General features: G+C 36.0%; 1 protein-coding gene across 1 annotated transcript in view; it reads left to right on the top strand.

Moving 5' to 3' along the window:
* WWOX (WW domain containing oxidoreductase) overlaps positions 1 to 12,141 on the top strand; it is a 1,201,502-nt gene that overhangs the window by 205,053 nt on the left and 984,308 nt on the right. The window lies entirely within an intron of this gene.

The raw sequence follows: 12,141 nt of genomic DNA, 5'->3' as shown, positions 1-12,141 counted from the left end.
TACCAACCTGAGTGAGCCTTTTAAGTATGTACACAGTCTACTGCCTTGGGGGGTGGTCTTCATCTGGTTGTTGTATTGTTTAAAGAAGGATTTCTGTAATTTTCCTAGGCTCACATACTGTTATCTATTATTAATTAAATCTCCCAGTAAATATTTGGAAAGAGAATCTTTGGTTGTATGTTTCTCTTACGTTTCAATGGTAAATAAAGCTGTACAGTTTGAATAGTTTTTGTTTTATGTTTGTGCGGATATTGCTGTATGCCAACATAACTATTGAAATATTTGAAAGCCATAGAGCTTGAACCTTACTTCTTTGTTAGGGGCGGTATTGGTGGATTTGAGGAAAACATTCAACCTAGAATAGTGTAGGTTGCTTTCCCTATAATGGCAAAATGTTTGAATTACTTTAGATTCAGCATGGTTCTCAAACAATAGGAATTGCAGACAGAATCTCCCTTCTACAAGGACTGTGGCCTATGCAGTAAGTGGATAGAACTCTTTAATCATCCTGTCTGTCTGGCTTACTTTACAGATGAGGAATCTGAGATTCACAGAGGGGAAGTACTTTGTCCGAGATGGCTCAACAAGTTAGTAAAATTTACTCTATGTGATTCTCAGTAGCTCATTTCAGCTATGTAAGCTTTATCTTCCTTTTCTGAAAAATGGTGGGTAAAAAAAAAAAGGTGAAAAAAAAATGGAGGGTAATAGTTCCTATCTCACACTGTTGTGGGTGAGGATCAGATGAGATAGTGTATGGAGAGCATTTTGCACATTTCAGAGCGCTATATCATCTTACGTCTTACAGCCATTACTATTACCATTTTACCACAGTTGCTTAGTTGAAAATTGGATCCTCATCTGAAATTCTGTGCCACTAAGAGGGTGTTTTGTGAGAAAAGAGGTTCTTAGTAGGTAAAACACTAAAGAAATGAGTTCATATTCTACAGGCTTTGATTTTGAATTTGTCAGCCTATAGTAATTATGTATATATACCCATAAATATTTATATAGCCCCATAGTATCAGAGGGTACTTGTTTATGGGAATATGTTTTACACATGTGTTTCAGCATCCTGAATTGGCAGCCTTGGTGTGACTTTTAAGGCAGCCATATGGGCAAGAAATAAATTCTTGAATGTTTTTAATAGGGGTTTTAATATTTTTTATTGAAATTTTTGTCATTAGTTTCTTAGGCTGAGTTAACTCATCTACACATATGCATATGCATGCATGCATGTATGTATGTATGTATGTATGTATACCTTAGCCCAGGCTTAGTACTTAGGGAAATGCAAATCCTATAAGACTTTGTTCTTGCCACCTAAAAGCTTATGGTCTAATTGAAAAGATAAGACTTAGAAACATGGAGTGGGGAAAACATTAGACAGGAAATTAAGGTTCTAGTTCTATCTGTGACAATAACTGGTTGAACCAATAATTTCCTCTCTGTGCCTACATTTCCTTATGTAAGAGTAGATTATTTCCAAGGACTCTTTCAGCTTTAAACTTCTTGATTGGTTCTATGTTCAAAATTTTATGTTTAAAGGTTCTTTCCATCTTTTACATTCAATGATTCTCAGTTCATATGAAAAGATTCCAAGCAATTTATGCTAAGTATCAAATGAGTATACTTGCTATAAGTGGGACGGGAGTTAAGAAGAGGAGGTGACCATGTCTAGATAGTTATGCTTATCCAGGTGGCAAGTGATATGATAATGTGAGGTCAAGTATGACCTATAACCCGTTATAGATGATGGAATACAGAAGTATGTTGAAGGACAAGATTATAGGCTCCGACTCGTAAGTTGAATTTTAGTAGGGAAAATGTTTTATCCTTGTAGTAAAACAGCCAGCTGGACAGGAATAGGATTAGAGAGGCATAGCTAGACATAAACTTTAGGGAAAGGGATCTGAGGAGTGGATTTGGCTTAGCAGCCCCCAAACTCCCATATCTGAAAATGAAAGCTATCATAGATCGCATTAAAAAAGGAATAGTGTCCAGGGGGAAGGTATTAATTGTACTGTCCTTGACATTAAAGGATGTTTAGCTCAGAAAATTAAAAAAAAAAACTAGGGGGGCATAATTATTGTCTTTAAATATTTGAAGGGCTGACTGTCACAGGAAGAGAGAATGGACTTTTTCAAGGCTTGGCTCCAGAGGGCAGAACTAGAGTGAGTGGACAATACAGAAGAGCAGCTTTATGCTCCATGTAAGGAGTTTCCCTTCTTCCTTTCCCTTCCCTCCCCGCAATCAATTAGGACTGTCTAAAATTAGAAGAGAGAGTAGATTAACATGGGAGGGTCCCCTTCATTGTAAGTCTTTAAATGGAGTTTGGACTAGGGGATTATAATGAAGGGTATAGGTGAAGTGTAGGCTTGGACATCTTGTCCAGCTCTGAGGTCATCTGGCAGCTCTACAAAAATTGAAATTGAGGCCCACAGAGGAAGAGTGAGTTGCTCAAGTTCACACAGTAGGATGTATTAAGGTCAGAACTCAAACTCAAGTCTCCGGATTTCCAGTATATTGCTTTTTTGCACTACATAATACATCGTCTTTCTATAGCTCATTGAATTGGACTCTGGGAAGGACATAAGAATCTAAGTTGTTTAGCATCCTTAACTAATCTTAAAAAATAAAATATTATTTTCTGTACTCTTACATACAGGAGTTAAGATGGATTTCAGAATTTCAAAAACAGCTTGGTCCTTAGCCAAGACACACATGTTATTTCTTTACTTTAAGTGCTTCTTGTATTATTTTGACCTTAAAGTTTACAGGGTAAAGGAAACATTTATGGAACAGTTAAAATCAGTTAGAACATAATGACTTGCCTCATTATCACACTCCACAAATCTACACCTTACAAAGTTCCCTTGCCGGCATGCTTCTCAAATGTGTTTGGCCTATAAACTTGGTTAAGGTGATTCACATATGGAAACATATCAAACTTCCTTTTCCCTACTGAAAGTCTCTGAAATAGGAGATTGTTTTAAAATGGTAAAATATTTTAGTACCACACTTTCAAAAAAGTTTGCCAGATTCCTACTTTCTCCCTAAATATATTGGTATTGTGTCTGTGTAAGTTCTAGAGTCAGCTTAGAGGTCTCTTTCCCAAGTTTACAGTCTTATTGGGGGATATAAAACATGGAAATCTAACAAATTATTCAAATGTTCTGTGCTACAGTAGTTTAGAAGAAGGAACTGTCAGGCAAGGGTTAAGAGAGCAAAGGATTTTTGACTTGAGCCTTGAAGGATGGCTAGGAATTTGTTAGGCTGATCGGAGAGTATGTTGGGTGGATTGAATAGCTTAAAGAATCTATAGGGAAGTCTTTTTCAGAGGACAGTAAGTAGATCAATCTATTGGAGTGAAGTTTTGACATTTGACTTAAGGGACAAGTTGGATATATCAGGGCCAGGTTTTTTAGGGCATTGAATGTCAGGCCTGAGGAATATGGACTTGATTCTGTCACTCTAGAGAATTATAGAAGGTTTTTGAGCATGTCTCAGGGTGATGACATTTTGTATCTGAACTTTTCAGGAAGATGGTATGTGGCATATATTGGAGTGTCCTATCAGTAGAAAAATGTTAAAACATTTATTTAGATATCATTCAAGGTAGAATCTTAAGATTATAGATTTTAAACTACAAGTGACTTTATAGGTTCAAGCTCCCACCCTTATTTTATGGTTAAGGTCACTATGGTCTTTTGATGGCCAGTCCAGCAATCTTTTAGAACTAAGACAATGTCCCCACACTAGAATGATCCATGTAATATGAGCTATTGAGAGAATCTCTGCTAATGACACCTCCTAATTCTACAGCAGTGTGAGACTTATAAAGTTTTCCCCCTCATAACCCTGGGAGGCAAGAGTGTCAAGGATCATTATCCTCATTTATTTTTTTAAAAAAGAATCTTAGGTTCAGAGCCAAGTTAAGAACAATTTTTACTTTTCCCTAAATATCACTTTAAAACTCATGCAGCACTTTCCTTAAAAATAGCCTGTCCAAGGCTGTTTTGCCAAATCCCACTGACATTGGCATTATGGTCACGAGTAGGTGACTGCTACTGTCATGATGATTCTAGGGGTAACTTTGAAGGGCTGGCTTTATCGTGAGTCCCCTCACTGTGCTTCTCATTAACAACAGTCAACCAGACTTCAATTATATTTAGAAAGGGGGTGTTGATAAAGTAGGTATAGTACAAACAGTTGGTATAAAACATTTCTACCACAGTCTAGGGCATACTTTCCCACAAATACATATAGAATCAGTGCAGAGACTGGTCACCAACTTTGGCATATGGTGGTAGTGAGGCACATAGAAAAAGAACACATGCAGCCAAAGGGTAAATTCACTATTCTTTGTTGTTGTTGTTGTTGCTGTTGTTGTTTTGTGGGACAGTGAGGGTTAAGTGACTTGCCCAGGGTCACACACTAGTAAGTGTCAGGTGTCTGAGGCTGAATTTGAACTCAGGTCCTCCTGTATCTAGAGCTGGTACTTTATCCACTGTGCCACCTAGCTGCCCCCTAAATTCACTATTCTTGATTACTGGAAGCTCTTTCTTGAGTTGATAACTAGGATTCTTCTCTGGTTCAAGGGGTCATGCATGCTTCTTCAAGTTGTTTCTGCCCTAGAGGGTGGCTATTTGTGTCCATGTCTGTTTTTGGTGTGTCCTCAGGATGTGTTAGCTACTAGTGGTCTGGTCTATTTCTCTTGCTATTTAAAATTTGGGCAGCCAGATGGCACAGTGGATAGGTCACCGGCCCTGGAATCAGGAGTACCTGAGTTCAAATCCGGCCTCAGACACAACACTCACTAGCTGTGTGACCCTGGGCAAGTCACTTAACCCCAATTACCTCATTAAAAACAAAACAAAACAAAACAAAAATTTTCAAAAGTAGGGTTCAGTGATTTGGCTAAAGGGGTCACAGGGTTTAGGCAATCTTGTTTATACATTCTTAAAACCTATTATTGAGTTGGGGAGGGCAAACCTGCTCCCTTATATTAAAGACAACTCAGTAAAGTAGATGGTACCTAAACTGAGGCTCACATAAGTGAAGGACAGCTAGGTAGTCAAGTGGGGGAGGTGAAATTGGAACCTGTCTACTGGATTCAAGGCTGTTGCTTTTCCCACTATACGATACTCTTCAGCAAATATTGTCCTTTTCCTCACATATTTTATTATGAAAATTAGAACATTTTAAACTGTTTTCATGAAGCGTATGTAGTCACCAAATGTGGTAAACTCATACTACATTTCTTTGCATGTTGCATTTGCTGCCTAAGGACAGAAAACACTTATAAGCTGTCAAGATCAAGCTTTCCTTCCATAGAATTAATTCTATGTACTTTTTACAAGGACGTTTGAAAATTTTTCTCTCCCCGATAGTCATTTGTAAATGGGCCTAACTGATATTATAGAATTGTTTGAAGGTCATTAAGGGGATCTCAAAGCACATTAATATTTGTTTACCTGGTGAATGTATAATATTTTAGCTCTTACTAAGACAGTTAACTTTTGTGAGTGAAGATAAGTTCTGGCCTATGGTAAATAACCCCCAACTGTTCTTATGAACATAAAGCCTGGTAACTCTGTGGATAACATGAAATTTTGCTGATACAGCCCTGTCTGTGAGTCAAAGAACAATAACTCCAAATACCCTAATTACATAGGTACCTTAATTAAGATATGAAATACTTAGGATCATTTTTATTCTTACTTTTTTTTAAATCTCACAATTCTCTATTTTATCACTTCATTTCTTTTAAGTAAAACTGGATTAAAAGGAAATGCAATGAAAGATGTCTCCATCATTACCCTCATTACCACCACTACCACCACCACGAAACTGCATGCGTTGTCTTCATTTCATATTGCAATATTATTTATTTGATTTTCTTTGAATCCCTACAGCTTAGCACGGTGCCTGGCACATAGTAAGTGTTTAATAAATATTTGTTGACTCATATTTATTTATCTTTTAAGATCTTCAAAGTGTAGTGTAAGTGCCATTCTCCTTATTTTAAAAATGTGGAAACAGGTTTAAAAAGGTTAGAAAAGGGAGGTACCTAATTCAGGTAATAGAATTAGAGGTTTTTCATCACTGCAAGCAAATTTAAAGATCATTCTTTCTATGATCCTAATTTTTTATGAGGAAACTAAGGCTCAGATACACTAAGTAAGTTGTTTGAAGTCACACAAATAATTAGTGCTTAAGTTGGGTTTTGAACCAATTCACACATGTAGTTATTTTATAATAAATTAGGGATGTTTTTTATATTTATATATAAACACATATATGGATATATACACAAAGATATGTATATGTACACATGTAAAAACATATATGCATATGTAGCTATCTTACATATATATACTATATATTATATACCCATATATAACTAAAATCCACATATACATATGTATGCCCTTATGACATAGGTGAGGAAATTGATGCATAGAGAGGGAAGGGACAGAGTAAGTTTCAGAGCTGAGATTTGAATTCCAGTTTATTGCTCACCCAATATTCTTTCTATTTTATCACTCTGACTCAATCCAGTGGTTTTAAAAAAATCGAAATATTATTTTATTGATACATTTTGATTTTATATAATTTATTATTCACATATTTATTTAAATATATTTTTCCATTTTTTCCTACCTAGGGAGCCACCATTATTTTTTTTCTACCACATAATCTGTCCATTTATTTTTTTTAGATTTAATTTCACACATTCTCATGCATACATAGTAAACAGTTAACCTGAATGGTGGCAAAAACCATCTGGATTTAGTTTTCAAATCCAAGTGATAATATGCTAATAGGAATACATCTTATGAATGAATAAATATTACATGCTATTTTCCTTTTGGAAACAACATTCTCCATATTCTTTCTTTGACTTGATGGAGAAATATCACTTATTTCTACCCACAATGTTTAATATCCATGGTAATTGAAATTCACACACTTTATATGCTTGCCCAATATAATCAATGGCCATTAGGAAGTGGGAACCAGGCTGTCAGTCATAAGAGTATATGCAGTAAGTATATTCCTTATCATGTTGAAAGTAGTTGTGGCCTACCACATCTTCTCTTTTGTCAACATCGCAGTGTTGACTGATTACCTTGCATTCAGGCTATAGAAAGGAATTCAGGAATTCTTTTGACTACCTAGCTGTCCTTCACTTATGTGAGCCTCAGTTTAGGTACCATCTACTTTACTGAGTTGTTTTTAGTATAAGGGAGCAGGTTTGCCCTCCGCAACTCAATCCACAGGAATATGTTTTAAGAATGTATAAAAAAGATTATCTAAACCCTGTGATCCCTTTAGCCAAAGGAATCCATCATTCTTGATGGAGCCCTAGCCTTACTTTATTATCCCTTACCTATTTTAGAAGTTATAAAAATGTTTTGAAAATCTGAATCCAGCAAACACCTAGAGTCAGGAATACCTGAGTTCATATTCATCTGTTTATCAATCTATAAAATGGGGATAATAATGGAACCTGTCTCCTAGAGTTGTTGGGAGGATCAAATGAGAAAATAATTGAAAAGCAACTAACAGTAACTGAAAATCAATGTCGTCGTTGTCTTGATTGTTCAGTCATTCAGTCATATCCAGCTCTTTGTGACCCTGTTTATAATCTTTTTCCTTAAAGGCTGTTCTTCCCCAATATGAATATACTTTGTATTTTAGTGTAAGTTATTTTTTATTTTATGCCATCATCTTTTGCTTTTTTGAATACCATATTCTAAGATTTTCTCTCCATATAATATTCCTGCTAAGTCTTATGACTATGACTATTCCTTGGTGTTTGAATTTTAGTTTCTGGCTGCTCACAGTATTTTTTTCTTTGATGTCAAAAATGTAGATTTTAGCTTCGAGATTACAGGTCTTTTTCGTTTTGGTGTGTCTTTCAAAAGGTGTCTTGGGATTTATTTCTCTTTTAACTTTGCCCTTTGGTTCCAAAAAATCTTGGCAGTTTTAATTTATGATTTCTTTAACTTTATCTTTAGGATTTTTTTTCTTATGGTTTTCAGTAAGTTTGTTTATTCAATTCTTTTCCACCTGTTTTCCATGTCAGTCGATTTGGATAGTAGATTCCTTATATTTTCTTCTAATTTTTAAACCTTTGGATTTTGCTTTAATATATCTTATTGTCTCAGATACTGAATGAGTTCTGTTTTAGATTTCTAATCTTCAAGCAGCTTATTACTTGAGTAACATTTTCTTTCTTCAGTTCTAAGCTATTTGTTCTCATGTCAGTTTTTTACTCCAATGATATTTATTAATTTTTTAAAAAATTTAGCTTCAGTTCGTCTAGGTACCTTTCTAATTCTTGTGGTCAAATGATTTTTTCCTTAGGCTCTGTTAGTATGTATCGAATTTCTTCTTCAAGGCTTATCTCTTTTCTGTGCTCGGAGGGTTTGTATCTTCTTCTGTTTAATTATTTGTTCTTTGTTCTTGGAGAGGACCATGACATCAGGATGATGTCATGACTTGCACTGAATTAGAGTTCAGTAAGAGAGATCTGTGCAAGGTCACAACCTCACTCTCTTCTCCAGAGCCTTCTGGGTCCAGTGATGAGATACATCAGGACGACTGGAGATGGCCCTGGTTGTTTAAGGCAATTGGGGTTAAGTGACTTGCCCAGGGTCACACAGCTAAGTAAGTATCTGAGGCCAGATTTGAACTCAGGTCCTCCTGACTCTAGGGCCAGTGCTCTAGTTTAACCTCTTGGGTAAGTCAGGAACTTCCTCTACTAACTTCTAATGTTCCTTTAATTTAATGAAGGAGATTAGCCAGAAATGGTCTTTATTTGATAATTAAGATTTTTGGATCCAAATTATTTTTACCCAGAAAAGGAAGTGTCTAGTGAGAGGATCATAGATCTAGACTGAGATGTGCCCTCACAAGCCATCTAATCCAACCTTCTAGTTTTACAGATGAGGGAATTGAGAAACAGGGAGGTTAACTGCCTTGCCCAAGAACCGAAGTAGTATGTGACAGAACCTGAATTTAAACCCAGTTCTGCTCTCATTCTTGTTTTAAAAACATGAATTTTTCCACCACAATTGATATATTAGGGAACAATTAGAGCATAACATTAATTTTGCAGTTCTTTATGTGTGATATTGTCCATGAGAAATGGCAAAAATGTTCAGAACTGTGCCACCTCACAATAACTCACAAGCGACAGCCTAAAGATGTTATTTTCCCAGGCAAATTTAGGTCCTTTTCAAGGTAGAGTGACTATTTACTATGTATCTTCTGTTGTAGTAGGAACTATAGGCAGAAGATGGCTCATCCTCATCTCTCCCCACCTTAGCCATGCCAGCATCCCTAAGAGAGTTGTGTGTTTGTATCCCCAGTTTCTCTGGGGATACAAAGAAAGAAAACATTAGTCCCCATAATCAAGAAACTTAGGTTCAAATCTGGGTGACACTTTGTAAGCAGTTATGTACAGGGTGAATGTAAGATAGATAATCTTTAAGGATAGGCATTGGAAATCATAAAAAATGAGATTTGAGCTGAATCTTCAGGGGAGCTAGGAGGTGCAGTGAGGCAGGAGAACATTGGTGGCCTGGGGGCCACCCATTGCAAAGGCATGTGGCCATGAGATGGAGTGTGTACAAAGGGCAGCAAGATAACCCAGTGTCATTGTGCTGTAAAAATGTGGAAAGGGGTAAAGTATAAGAACATTAGAAAGGAAGGAAAGGGCTGAGTTGTGAAGGACTTTAAAAGTCAAATAGATGATTTTCTATGTCATCTTGGAGATAATGGTTTATTGAGTGTGTGTATAAACGTATATGTATGGAATGGGATGATCAGATCTAAGATTTAGGAAGATCACTTTGGCAGGTAAATGGAGGATGAACTGAAGTGGGGAAGGGACTTGAGGCTGGGAGAGGACCCAGAAATCTATGGCAATAATACAGGAATGAAGAGATAAGGGCCTATACAGGTTGGTGGTTTTGTCAAAGCAGCGAAGGTGTTCTCACCATGAGATGTTGTGAAGGTGGAAAAAATGGACTTAGCAACAGATTGGATTTGTGGAGTGAGTGAGGAGTTGAGGATGAGACATAGTTAATTTTTAAATTTATTTTTTATAATTAACATTTTTATTTAAAGTTTTGAGTTCCAAATTCTATCCCTTCTTCCCTCCCTCTCCTTACCCCTCTCTGAGGCAGTAAGCAATCAGATATAGGTGTATAATGCATAATATATAATGTGCCATTATGTAAAACATTGGCATATTACTAATTTTTATGAGAAAACTTGAATAAAAGAAAAAAGTAAAAGAAAGTGAAAAATAGCATGCTTCAGTCTGTGTTCAATTAATATCAGTTCTTTCTTTGGAGGTAGATAGTATGCTTCATCATTAGTCCTTTGGGATTGTCTTGGATCATTGTATTGCTGAGAATAGTTAAGTCATTCACAGTTCTTCATTAAACAAACAATATTGCTGTCACTGTGCACAACATTCTTCTGGTTCTGCTCACTTCACTGTGCATCAGTTCATATAAGTCTTCCCAGACCTTTCTAAAATTATCCTGTTTGTCATTTCTTATAGCACAATAATATTCCATCACAATTATATACCACAACTTGTTTATCCATTTGCCAATTAGTGGGCATTCCCTTGATTTCTAATTCTTAGCCACCACAAAAAGAGCTGCTATAAATATTTGTGCACAAATAGATCTTTTTTCTCTTTTTTGGATGAGACCTAGTTTATAAGCTTGACTGCCTTAGAGGATGGTGGTACCCCTTGACAGTAGTAGAGAAGTTGGGAAAAAAGCACTATTTTAGGGGGAAAATAGTGATTTTTTTTGTATATGTTGAGTTTAAGATGTCTACTAGACATCTAGTTAAAGATGTCCAGTATGCGTTTGGAAATGTGAAACTGGCAGTCAGGAGAGATGTTAGGACTGGACAAATCCAGCTGAGAATCATATGTAGAAGTGATAATTGAACCTACTGGAGCTGATGATATCATCAAGTGAAATAGTATAGATGCAGGACAGGACTCAGGACAGATACATGGTTAAATTTTGTGGTCTCAGTTACTTTGTTTTGTCAAATGAGGGATAAAATAGTTTTTTTGCATACATCCCAGAAATGTTGTAAGGAAAACCCCCATCAACTATAAATTACTATATGGTCATAATTTCCTTTTATATAATGTATTAAAGGATTGCAGTATGCTTTCCTCTGAAAAACTCTGATGCTGGGATTTTATAACTTCTCTTATTGTTGCTTATATTACTATATATGAACAGACTTAGGTGATGTCTTGACTCTCCCCCCCCCCCCCACTGTTCTTGATTTTTTTCTCATTGGAAATTTACATGTATAAGTAACATTTAAAATCAATAATGCAAATTAAGGAAGACTTTGAGCTTCTAGCCTCATGAGATAAAGGCAAGTTGATAAGGAATCAGGAAGTGAGTGGGCATAAATTTTTAATGAAAATGAAAAGAATGACCTCTTCCTTACATCTGAGCATGCTGCTGGCTTTTTATGTGGGGAAGAATGACAGCATCCTTGGTCAAGTCTCTGTTCACATTATGATATTCATAAGTTTAGGCCAGAAAAGCTGAGGAGAATATATCCAGCTTTGTAGAAATTTTGAACCTAACTGAAAGGTATTTCCACAAGAACTTTGGACTAATTAATAGCTGCTCTGAGGAAGTAAAGTGATAGATGTTTTCCAATAATGAAAAGATTGAACTTGGTGCCACTGGGGAATTTTGGATGTAGATCAGTCTTTTTTATTTTTATTTTAAAATTTTAGAACCATTGTGAGCATTGCTATCATTAGCAATGATTTCATTTTTGAAACTATAATATACTATTTATTGTATTTTATTTCTGGGCACCAAAGTTTTGAAGGAAAGCATATTACTACAGTATATTTAGAGGATGCACCCGGGATTAGGGGGGAACTCTATGTCATGATGGAATTGTTTGAAAGAAGTGGGCATTTTTTTATTCTGGAGAACTGAGGACATTGGGTTCATATGATCAGTATCTTGAAGTTAATTGAGGGAGTCAGAGTAGATCATCTTTAAATATACTTCCCACTCTAAATGTTATGAAACTGCTTTTGATTGGCCCCAAAGGTAGAAT

Source organism: Dromiciops gliroides, chromosome 2 (assembly GCF_019393635.1).
Source record: "Dromiciops gliroides isolate mDroGli1 chromosome 2, mDroGli1.pri, whole genome shotgun sequence".
In the NCBI taxonomy this organism is placed as follows: domain Eukaryota; kingdom Metazoa; phylum Chordata; class Mammalia; order Microbiotheria; family Microbiotheriidae; genus Dromiciops; species Dromiciops gliroides.
Note: the sequence above shows the minus strand (reverse complement) of the source record. Positions and strands in the feature narration are given on the sequence as shown.